The following is a 13,541-nucleotide window of genomic DNA, read 5'->3' on the forward strand; positions in this document are numbered from 1 at the left end:
TTTATAATTTAAGTATGTTGACCCATATATGCCTATATGGGCTGATTATAAGCCGTCATTAACGGTCATAAACATTGGCGCCGTTATTAATATTAAGCATTCTGTACATCACCATGGCGCCACCAGTGTGGCCTTATAGCTGTAGTTACTTCAAATCGGAACACAACAATACCAAGTAATGCTTTTTTGCGGTAGACTATCTGATGTGAGGGTGGTACCTACCCAGACGAGACATCACCCTGATAAAGCCCTGCTTGTTATATATGTTTTCTTTTGGGTCGTCGGTGTCTTGTTAAGTGATTCGCTCGCGTTTAGTGTATTTAGCCGTGAAGCGTAACAAACAGACAGTTTTGTTTCGAATTCGCACGGTGAGAATAAAGGTCATCAAAAAACGGTTACATCGCATTACATGATGTAACTATGTTGGCTTAAGCGACGCACGCCAGTTGTACTTCCACTTGAAGTGATTTTTTCAGACATCTTTAACAATTATCGCCATATTTCATTTATGGCTTCATCAATTAATTCGTCCATTGGCGAAAACCATATGAGTAGGTAGGTATAATTAATCGCAAAATACCTCGAGTCGGGGTGACAATTATTTAATTATTAAAAAAAATTACGTTAATGCAAGATGCATGCAGATATGAAATCCACTCGTAAAAACGATAAATGTAGAAATTTATAACAGTAAATTAATATTAAATTAATACAAACGGAAGATTTTATAAATATTTAAATAAGTAAAAATTAAACATTTAAATAATCGTTTAATATAGTCAAAGGATAGGGCATAGTATAAAATTTGAAAGTCAATTCTTATTGCTTTGTTGTCTGCGAGTTATGTTTAATAATTCAGTACGTAAATTTCGACATATAATATTAAAATGCAGATCTTGTTATATATTTTTCAATCAGTCAGTTTGTTACGCTTAAAAAAGTTACTATCATAAATTATTATCTTTCATTTTGACATTTATGTTCTTCTTTATAGAATAGGTAGGTACGGCAAATGACGGCCTCCTGATGGTAAGTGGTGACCAAAGTTACACAAATGAATAGCACTAAATACAATAACAGCTTTTAATGAATGCGTTATAAATTGCGATATGGCTTCGGCGGATCGGTTGACTGTCGCCACTTATCTATCGGACAATCTGCTACTAAGCAGTTGCAGTTTTTTGTATAGATGATAAAAACACATAAATTCTTCTTCTTCTTATTCTGCCTAGCGTTTTCCCGGCCTAGTAACGCCAGGGTCCGCTTTCTTGCATCTATGCCTCTAATCTAAAGCATCTTCCTTAGTGAGATCGTGCTCTCTCATGTCGTCCTCACTCACACTCACGTCATCCAGCCAGCGCTTCTTGGGCCCGCCGCGGGATCTAGGGGTTGACCTTCGACAACAAAGTCCAGGCATCAGTTTCCCACATAGTCTGGCGGTCCGTGGCTGATGTGGCCAAACCAACTCACACGGCTTTCCTGCAACTTATCCGCTACATGGCAAACGCCAAGGCTACCACGGATGCGCTAGTCGCGTAACGCCACACATCCACAGCAGCATCTTCATTTCCACGACGTGAAGTTGCTAAACATGTCTCGCGAGAGCTGGCCACGTCGCGCTGCCGTAATTTCACCGATATCCTGCGATCAAAGATTACCCCGGTGACTTTATTCGAGCTCTGACGTCGTGGTCGCTTGTAACAGACTCGAGAAGTACGGACCCGATTATATTATATTATTTTATATTAGTTATAACACTAATATAAAATAAATAAATAAATGCCTGCGCAGGGGTATTTGTATCTTTGTACCTGTCCGTTAAAAATATGTAACATAAATCTGTGGTAGCCAACTCTAAATTTAAAAGATAATACGATATGTTATAAAAATAAATAATATAATTTTCAGCTGCTCCCTAACCATGCTCGCCAACCGTGTCTCGCAGTGGCTTGGAGTTACTGGTCCTTCCTACAAAATGAATACAGCGTGCTCCAGTTCTCTGTATGCCTTGAAACACGCATACAGAGCCATACGAGACGGCCATTGCGACGCAGCCGTTGTTGGACGAACAAACAATGTTTTTACAATTCTCTAGGTAAGAAAGAAAATAGTACATTTTAAAAGTAAGAATATTTTCTTAGCTAAAATTTTTAATAGCTACATTCTAATTTAATACTTGGTATATTATCAGCTGATGGAAGGTGCAAGTACTTCGACGAAAATGCAAATGGTTATGTCCGGTTCTGAAGCAATTGTTGTTTTTTAGTTCAGAAGTATAAGGATTCAAGACGGTAATATTAAGATGAAAAAACACATAAATAAGATTTTGTACAATGCGACCAATAAAACTCTACCGAACCATTTACATCTAGAACGCGGTAACGTGTCAAGCCAAGTTCAAGCTGACAGAACTGGCGAGCAGCACCGTGTACCGTGTACATATTACACGAACCATTTGGAGCCACTTTTGACCCCCTCATAACTCAAAAACTATTTCACATAAACGTCAAATTTGACTCATATATTGAGATCTGCGAAACACATATGTGCTTTAAATTTCATAAACACACATTAAACGGTTATTTAGATATTAACGTCTAAAAATAGGCACTTTTATTACTGACTGACCTATAGTTCAAAACTCTAACCCAGTTCTAGATGACCTAGAAAGTTCAAATTTGGCATCCAGATAGGTAGTTGGGTGAATACAAAGGAATAAATCAGAAACTAGTAAATTTCTATCATTTTATTACAATTTTCAATAAATTACTATAACCAACTAATCATAAACAAGAATTATTTAGAATTATTTATAAGTAATTATCTAACGCTATTGATGTGCGCTAAATATATAAATAATAATTAATACTAATAATAAGAGTTATAAGTAGTTATAAGTAATAAAACTGTTACGTATGGATAAAAAAAATTAGGGTGGTATTCCACTCATTCCATAGTTACGTGAAAACCTTAAAATCCGCATAAAGACCAGCTGTCATCAATTTTGATTCCTAATTCTTACATTACAGGCACTATGAGTAAGTGTTCATAAAAAAATTAATTAATTGAAAATTATGTTAAAATGATAAAAAATTACTAGATAATTTCTTTCCAAAAAGACATTCCATCATAAACATAAATGTGAAATGATAGCCAAGTTTAAAATTGTGTATATCTTAATTATCTAATTCAAAAGAATGTGAATGTCTAAATGTGAGATCTAAATGGGTGCCAAGTTCAATGGTCAATCCTGAAATTTATTTATATCAATATAAAATATCTTATAACAACTTAAAATATCATTTCTTATAACTTATTATATTTATATTCTTATACTTAGGATAATATATTGAAGTCTAAGGTCTGACTTGTATGTAAAATAACTTGGATGTAAAACCAAGCCAAGACGAGTACTGGCACTGTAAAAAAGTTATCAGATCTCATGTAGAGCCAAGTTACTAGTTCTAGTAGCTTGGCTCTCCATATGCAATATGTTCTCGTCTTGGTGTTATTTTACACCAGCTGTTCCGGCGGTTTCACCCGCGTATAAATTAAAAAATCACTAAGAGCAGACTTATAATATTTCAGTATATACAACATTTTTAGACTCAAGGCTCTACAGAGGCTATTTAACTTCGTCATAGCCAAAGGTCAAACGCCAAAGCGGCCAACGGCAAGGCACAGAGGTGCGGTGGTGCTTTTCTTTAAGAAGGGTGATAAAACTCTTCTGAAGAATTACAGACCCATCTCACTGCTGAGCCATGTTTACAAGTTGTTTTCAAGAGTCATTACGATTCGTCTCGAGCGAAGGCTTGACAAAAATAGGCCCCCAGTCGGCAAGCCCGCTAGGCCCGACCAAGGTAGCGGTCGCGGTATCGGCAGGGCAGGGGTTGCTAAGAATCACCGGTTCACGGCAGGCTACCGTATAAAACGACTGCACATGGCAACGTATAATGGACGCTCGATGAGGCTGGACCATCACCTCGCCGAATTAGAAGTAAAGTTAAGTCATATAAACTGGCATATACTGGGGTTATCTGAAGTCCGAAGACAGGGGGAGGACACGATAACTCTAGAGTCCGGTAATTTACTCTACTTCCGCGAAGGTGATAACCCAGGGTGGTGTCGGTTTTCTAGTCAAAAAGGATCTCATTAGCAGCATTGTGGAAATCAGTAGTGTGTCGAACCGGGTAGCGTACCTTGTCCTAAAACTTTCCGACAAGTACTCCCTGAAGGTCGTACAGGTATATGCGCCAACTTCGACATACTCTGATGATGTGGTCGAAGCGATGTACGAGGACATCGCAAAGGCCCTCAATGACACCTCGAAGGCCCACTACAATGTTGTTATGGGAGACTTTAATGCTAAAGTGGGAGTACAAGATAGCGGTGAATCAAAAGTCGGACCTTACGGCTTGGGCTGCAGAAATCACAGGGGGCAAATGCTGGTAAACTTACTCGAAGCGCAGGGGCTCTTTTTGATGAATTCTTTCTTTCAAAAGAAGCCTCAGAGGAGGTGGACATGGCGAAGCCCCGATAACGTGACAAGGAACGAGATAGACTTTATCATTTCGAATAAAAGGCACATATTTAGAGATGTTTCAGTGATCAACAGGTTTAATACCGGAAGTGATCACCGCTTGGTTCGAGGCACTCTAAATATCAACTTAAAAGCCGAAAGATCGAGAATGATGAGAATTACTCTCCGACCTACCATGCTCCAAGCTGCTCAAGGCTCCGAAAAGTTCCATATGGAACTTCAAAATCAATTCACCGCGTTGGAAACCGTAAGCAGCATTGATGAGAAAACTGACACGCTGGTCAAAATACTGCAAAACACATCCCGCAAGTGTTTACCGCCACAGAGAAGAGACAACGCACCAAAACTTTCTGCTGAGACACTCGAGCTCATGAGAAAACGACGAGAACTACCATCGTTTTTGTCAGATAAGGCCTTAAACCGAACAATAAAAACGCTGACGCGACGCGATCTCCGACGCTCCAATACCCGTGCCATCAAGGCTGCGATTGAGCAAAATCGGGGATCGAAAGTGTTCGCTCGCAAGTTTGGGAGGCCGCGTCTGACAAAACTTAAAACTGAAAATGGTGGGGTCGTTACCTCTAGGCCTGAGATTGTCGGAGAAGTTGAGAGGTTTTATGGGCAGTTGTTCTCTTCAAGATCGGATAAACCCGTGGGAATCAGTATTGATGACCAGCGTGCCCCTCTTATGCGCCATTTCTCCGAGGAGCTCCCGGTCGTTGACCAAGGCGAGATTAGGGCGGCTCTAGAACAGCTTAAAAACAACAAAGCCCCGGGAGATGACGGAATCACAACAGAGTTGCTTAAGGCAGTTGGGACTCCGGTCCTGAAAGAGCTAGCAAACCTCTTTAATTCCGTCATCCAACATGGCAAGACCCCGGAAACGTGGAGCGGGAGTGAGATGGTACTGTTTTTCAAGAAAGGTGATAAAACCCTCTTGAAAAACTACAGACCAATCTCCCTCCTGAGTCACGTGTATAAGCTGTTCTCAAGAGTCGTCACGAACCGTCTCGCCAGACGACTTGACGAGTTCCAGCCCCCAGAGCAAGCCGGCTTTCGATCAGGCTACAGCACCGTGGACCACATCCATACTGTTCGGCAGATTGTGCAGAAGACCGAAGAGTACAATCAGCCGCTGTGTATGGAATTTGTGGACTACGAGAAAGCCTTCGACTCCATCTCCATCGAAACCTGGGCAGTGCTCGACTCATTGCAGAGATGTCATATCGATTGGAGATATATCGAGGTACTGAGATGTCTGTACAACGCCGCTACAATGACTGTCCACATCCAGGACTGTAAGACGAAGGCGATCCAACTGCGCAGAGGGGAGAGACAGGGGGATGTAATATCCCCGAAACTGTTCACCAACGCGTTGGAAGACGTTTTCAAAACGCTGGATTGGACTAGGTATGGAGTCAATGTAAACGGCGAGTCAATCTCACACCTTCGATTTGCCGACGATATCGTCATCATAGCAGAGTCGCTGGAACAACTCACCGAAATGCTGCGTAGCCTAGGCGAGTCTTCCCGGTGTGTCGGTCTCGGTATAAACTTGGACAAGGCCAAGGTCATGTTCAATAGGCATGTCGTGCCGGGACCGATATACGTCGAGGGGAAACCTCTCGAAGTTGTTAGTGAATATACCTACCTAGGACAGATAATACAAGTCGGTAGGAACAACTTCGAGAAGGAAGCCGATCGAAGAATTCGCTTGGGATGGGCAGCATTTGGCAACCTTCGTCAAGTCCTCAAGTCGTCTATACCGCAATGTTTGAAGACGAAAGTCTTCAACCAATGCGTTTTACCTGCCATGACATACGGTGCCGAAACGTGGACACTAACTGCGGGGCTAGTCCACAAATTCAAAGTCGCTCAGCGTGCTATGGAGCGAGCTATGCTCGGAGTATCTTTGAAGGATAAGATTAGAAATGAGATTATCCGGAAAAGAACCGGAGTCACCGACATAGCTTGCAAAATTAGCAGGCTGAATTGGCAGTGGGCTGGTCACGTATGTCGTAGGACCGATGGCCGTTGGAGCAGACGAGTCCTAGAGTGGAGACCGCGAATCGGCAAGCGCAGCGTAGGGCGCCCTCCAGCCAGGTGGACCGACGACCTTAAGAAGGTGGCGGGCACCAACTGGATGCGGAAGGCGGAGGACAGGGAGCTTTGGCGCACCTTGGGAGAGGCCTATGTTCAGCAGTGGACAACGATTGGCTGTTGATTGATTTGATTGATTGAAGGCTTGACGACTTCCAGCCAACCGAACAAGCCGGTTTCCGAAAAGGGTTTACTACTATAGACCACATACATACGCTGCCTCAAGTTATACAGAAGACTGACGCGGAGTATAACCAGCCACTTTGCTAAGCATTTGTGGACTATGAGAAAGCCTTTGATTCGATCGAAATCATCACACAAGGGCCATGCTGAAGTCCCTTCAAAGGTATCAAATCGATTACCGGTATATCAAGATGTTAAAGTGCTTGTACGAGAACGCCACCATGTCAATCCGACTTCAGGATCAGAACTTAAAACCTGGATAGGATTGCACAGAGGCGTAAGACAGGGAGACGTGATATCTTCGAAACTATTTACCGCTGCATTGGAAGATGTTTTCAAGCTTCTGGACTGGAACGTCCAGTTATTGGCATCAATATTAACGGCGAGTATCTTGGAAGACCTCGGCACTATGCTCGCTGAACTCAGCAGGATCTCCCAACAAGTGGGTCTTAAAATGAACATGGAAAAAACGAAAATCATATCGAACATCCATGTTGCACCTACTCAAGTCAAAGTCGGAAATTCTGCACTCGAAGTTTTAGACAACTATGTTTACCTAGGTCAGACCATCCAACTAGGTAGGTCCAACTTCGAGAAAGAAGTCAGTCGTCGAATCCAACTCGACTGGGCAGCGTTCGGGAAGCTACACGATATCTTTTCATCCCAAATACCGCAGTGTCTCAAGTCGAAAGCCTTCGACCAGTGTGTGTTGCCAGTGATGACTTACGGATCAGAGACGTGGTCGCTCACTATGGTGACTGCAAACGATACCTTTACAGAAAATCGTGTCCTTATGAAACTAAAACGTAAATTTTAAGTTTTATTTTAATAAATAATTAGCAATTTATTATATGTATAGATAAATAATAAAACAAAGAATAAATTTTAAGTGAAGTTAGAAGCAATACATGAGTGAAAACCACACTTAAATTCGTTAAGCCGTTTCTAAGATTAGCGTGCACAACAGATGAACAGACAAACAGACAAAAATTCTAACAATCATTGTTTTGGGTTCTATTGCGTTGATAACGGCCCCTGGTAATAGATTTACTCATATATCTTCATAGATAGCGATCAGTTACAGATTTATTATATGTATAGATAAAAATAATTTAAATTTAATATTTCAACTTAACTTACTAAGTAACGGTTCAGCAGTTTTAATGTAATTAGCTTTTATTACAAGCAAAACAAAAAGTCAAGCGCCTATCTATGTAATTCAAACATATCATTTAAATAAACTAACCACAAAAAAGCTTCCAATATCTATCTTTGACATTACATACAGGTACAGTGCGTCTTTAGCAAATCGCTGGCGCCTTGAATATCGCAAAACGGACACCACCCTCAACGACGTCTGCCCTCACGAGTCTGTTCGCGTTCGGGTCGCGCCCACATTGTCATCGTCGTAACTTTTAAAATATTTGTCCAAATGGCATTGTGTAAAAGATAAAACATATCTTCCTTAAATATCAAAAGTGATAAAAGTATTCGTTTCGATAAGAATCAATTTGTTAATACAAAATCTTCATTTTGGAAATTAATATCAAATTTTATTGTATTTTCGATTCACTGTTTTAGCGATAATGGCGTACACATAAAGATACATATATGCTGTCGTGGATTTTTCGTAGAACTATTTAGGAGATACATTTCCACTGTACATTATATTCGTACAACTCTTACTCTTCTTACTAATAGGACAATTTGTTTTCCGACTTACGTGACACTTATTGTTGTATTTTGGCCAATTTAATCAATAGCTGTATAAATTATAGCCTATATGTTATTCTGATTTATGAGATATATTATTGTAAAGTTTCATTAAAATCCATACAAACATTCGCGTTAATAATATTAGTAGGATGTAAATGTTTTAGTGCGATATCATTTCTTTTTGATGAAATAAATGCAAGTAAACATGTTAAACTACATAATGAGGTTTGTATCCATATCTATGTATACCTCAACTTTTTTACAAGTTATCAGCTTAATAACTAGCTTATTTTGTAAGTCTTGAAATATGCAGAAGTGTTACGTATTTATTTGTTTGTAACCAATATTCTAAATACCAATTTTTATGTTCCTGTAATGTATGGGGTAGTTTTAGAATATTACTTTTATAACTGTGGGTAATTGTAGACCCATGTATGGTGGTCTCTCGCTATTAAACGCTCAACCGAATGGACGTCTTTTATTGCGCTCAGTAATTATCCTCAAATAATTATGAATAATATTACATATTATTCACATATTCAACAGTGGCGACGAGTAGTAAAGAAACTACGTGTGTGACGCATCGTTTTTATTACTATGTCGGTGGGAAAACTGGAACACTTCGACCTTGGCAAGGACGATTGGAATTTGTATGGGGATCGGTTGGAACAGTATTTTATTGTTAACGATGTGAAACCGGCGATACGAGTAGCGACACTGATAACGGTGATCGGAAGTGACGCGTACGAACTGATGGTGAATTTATGTACACCAGTCAAACCATCTGCGAAAAGCTATGAAGAGCTGGTGGATCTTCAACCAAAACCGAGTGTATTGGCGGAGCGGTTCAAATTCAGACAAAGAGTGCAACGTCATAATGAGTCCGTGGCGGAATATGCGGCGGCATTAAAGAAATTGACGAAACATTGCGGTTTTTGTTCGGAAACATTATTGGATAATTTGAGGGATCAATTTGTATGTGGTATTAACAGTGACTGTATCCGTCAAAGAATGTTTGCGGAGGATAATATAACGTTCGATTCGGCGTTTAAACTCGCGGTGACAATGGAAGCTGCAGAGGCGGATGCAGCCTTGGTAGAAGGTCGTACCAGGAGATTAGGTGACGGCGTAGCAGAGGCGGAGGAATCTATAAACCAGATTACGTCCAGGAGAAGAAGCACAGGGAAACATCTACAAAAATATATGAACGTAGGAACGCGAGAACCGGTTTTAAGCAGTGGTACAAGCCTCACAAGCGGAGCGATAATTAGCAGGCGGAGCGATAATAATATGAATGACTTCGCACGACAAAAGAAGGGAACGACTTTAAAACAAGTGTGTGACGTTTGTGGTGCAAATCATCAAGTAAATCGGTGTAAATTTAGACTTTATATATGTCGAGTTTGCAACGAACAAGGTCATTTAAAAAAGGTTTGTCCAGTACTACAAAAACAGGTGTCATTAAGCATCGTAAAAAATGATAGTTCCGTATGCACAGAAAACGAAGGCTCGGGCAGTGAGGAGGTAAACAATTTTTCTATAAGTAGTTATTTAAAAAAATTTGCACCATACACAATTAGTATCAATATTGATAACTGTGTTCTTTGTATGGAAATAGACACGGGCAGTGCGATATCATGCATTAGTTATAATTGCTATAAGAAATATCTGTCACATAATTTAATTCGAAAGTGTGATTTAAATTTACGCTATTATACTGGAGAAATTGTAAAACCCGTTGGTAAAATAAGTCCTATAGTTAATTACAAAAATAAAAGAAAATCGTTGGATTTATTTATTATAAAAGATGCAAAAACGAATCTGTTAGGCAGGCATTGGATTAGCGAGTTACAGATCGAGATTCCTATTATGAATTGTAATAGTATTGATTTTAATTCCAAGCTGTTTAATTTTAATGAATTCAGTTCCAGATATTGTGAAGTGTTTTCGGACGGGCTGGGACGATTCAATGGTGGAACGTTTGGTTTTCGGCTGCGACCCGACGCGAAGCCGGTGTTCATGCGCGCACGACCGCTCGCTTACGCACTTCGCGAGCCTGTGGAGCGGGCGCTGGATCAGCTGGTACGGGATGGAGTGATCACGCCGGTTACTACATCTGACTGGGCTACACCGATCGTACCGGTAATGAAAAAGGACGGCACAATACGCGTATGTGGTGATTTTAAATTAACATTAAATAAGTGCTTGGAGGTGGATCGTTTTCCTTTACCGAGAGTCGAGGATCTGTTAGTTAAATTACACGGGGGTATCAAATTTACTAAGTTAGATCTGTCTCAGGCCTATGCACAACTTGAACTTGATGAATCAAAAAAATACACTGTAATAAACACTCACAAGGGCTTATTTAGGTATAATAGATTGATTTATGGTTTGGCTTCGAGTCCAGGTATTTTTCAAAGATTGTTAGAACAACTATTTTCGGATATGCCTCGAGTGGGTGTTTTCCTAGATGATGTGATAATTACCGGGGAGGACGACCAATCACATTTAAAACACTTCACGAGGTATTTAATCGATTACAAAAATATGGTTTAAAAATTAAAAGAGATAAGTGTACGTTCTTTGCCGACTCTGTTACATATTTAGGCTTTGTAATTAGTAAAGAAGGGGTTCATACATGCCCAAATAAGATTGAAGCAATTCAGAAGGTTCGCATACCGAATAATGTATCCGAATTGCGCTCATTTTTAGGATTAGTTATGTATTAGGCTAGATTTGTTCCAAACATTAGTACAATTTTAGCACCATTGTATATTTTATTAAAAAAGGAAAAAAAATATGAATGGAATACAGAAAGTAATATAGCTTTTAATAAGGTTAAGCAATTGTTAACATCTAGTGAAATTTTAGCACATTATTCACCTAGCTTACCCTTAATTCTAACAACTGACGCTAGTAGTTATGGAGTAGGGGCTGTAATTTCACATATAACCGCTAAAGGGGAGCGACCTATAGCTTATGCGTCTCGGGTACTTAATGCTGCTGAGAAATCGTATGCTCAAATAGAAAAGGAAGCTTTAGCTATTATTTATGGCATTAAAAAATTTCACACGTACTTATACGGAAGGAAATTTACGTTACGCACGGATCATAAACCGTTGGTAGCTATTTTCGGTGATAAACATGGTATCCCTACAATGGCGGCTAGCAGAATGCAACGGTGGGCCGTTATTTTAGCTGGTTATAATTATAATATTGAATACGTTCAAAGTAATAAGAACGCGGCCGATGCTTTATCTAGATTTCCAACGGGAGAAGGGAAACTACAAGTAGAGGAGAAAACTTACGTTAATTTCATACAAATTTTTTTACCTATAACACGGAAGACAGTAGTAGAACATCAGAATAAGGATAACATACTTAAGAAAGTAATTTTATACTTACAATCCGGGTGGTCCAAGGCGTGCGACGATGAAGATCTTAAGCCATATTTTGTACGTCGTAATGAATTGTATTTAGATGCGGGGTGTATAATTTGGGGATACCGCTTAGTAATACCTAAATCATTAACATCTGAGTTGCTAAAGGAAATACACGTTGGTCATTTAGGTATAGTAAAGATGAAGAGCATTGCACGTAGTTACGTTTGGTGGCCCGGTATCGACGCCGACATTGAACGCACTTGTGATGAGTGTGTTACGTGTGCGATGGAAAACGCAGCACCAGCGAAAGCTCCGATCAAGCCATGGCCTTTTATTCCGGAGCCATGGTCAAGAATACACATTGACTTCTTAGGACCGCTTAACGGTAAAACATTTTTAGTTTTAATAGACTCCACATCGAAATGGATAGAAATTTTTAACATGCCAAATACGACCGCGGCTGCTGTTATTAAAGTTTTACGGGAAACTTTCGCTAGGTTCGGTTTGCCTAAAGAAATTGTTTCGGATAATGGACCGCCTTTCTCGAGCAAAGAATATGCCAATTTTATGAGGAACAACGGTATTAAGGTTACATTCTCCCCCGTGTATCATCCGTCTAGTAATGGAGCAGCGGAAGGCGCTGTTAAGTTGTGCAAACGGGCAATAAAAAAGTCGTTAAGGGATGGTTGCGATATCGATGCCGCATTGCAAACCTATTTATTAGCATACAGGAACGTCGATCAAAGTACCACGGGTCTTTCACCTGCCATGATTTTACAACGTAGGCGTATAAGATCAAGACTAGACTTATTGCATAGGGATTGGGCGATGGAAGATAGAGTACGGGAGGTGCAAAATAAGCAAATAGAAAGAGGAAAAGGAGTTATAAGGCAATTTAAACAAGGGGATAATATCTGGGTAAGGAATTATGGGGAAGGAAAGAAATGGTTAAAAGGTAAAATAGATGGTAATTTTGGGTATCGTAATTACCTCATAGGTAGGGATGACGGTCCACCTATCAAAAGACACGTTAATCAGATAAAAAAATGTTGGGTAAGCTTTGATTTATCTACGTCAAAATCGCCACCACAAAACCAAAACATGCCGATCACCCCATATCTGAGCCACAGCTAGAAATACCGACGACTGAGTCGGCTGAATCATCCAACACGGAACTTATTATTCCACCATCGATATCCCCTGAGACTCAGGTAGATGTTCCACCATCGATTCGTTCCCAGCGCGTTAGGAAACCAGTTGAACGATTTCGATTCGAATTTGATTAGGCAACTAATATTATATAATTTATTTTTAAGTTAGGTTAAGTTAATTCTAAGTAATGTATAAGTAATTAAGGGTGAGGGTGTAATGTATGGGGTAGTTTTAGAATATTACTTTTATAACTGTGGGTAATTGTAGACCCATGTATGGTGGTCTCTCGCTATTAAACGCTCAACCGAATGGACGTCTTTTATTGCGCTCAGTAATTATCCTCAAATAATTATGAATAATATTACATATTATTCACATATTCAACAGTTCCTAGCTTGAAAATTGAAAAAGTTTCATATAAACTTTCATTCCTCTATTTTAAAGGACCCCATCCTTATAGGACCAAA

Source organism: Nymphalis io, chromosome 18 (genome assembly GCF_905147045.1).
Source record: "Nymphalis io chromosome 18, ilAglIoxx1.1, whole genome shotgun sequence".
Lineage (NCBI taxonomy): Eukaryota > Metazoa > Arthropoda > Insecta > Lepidoptera > Nymphalidae > Nymphalis > Nymphalis io.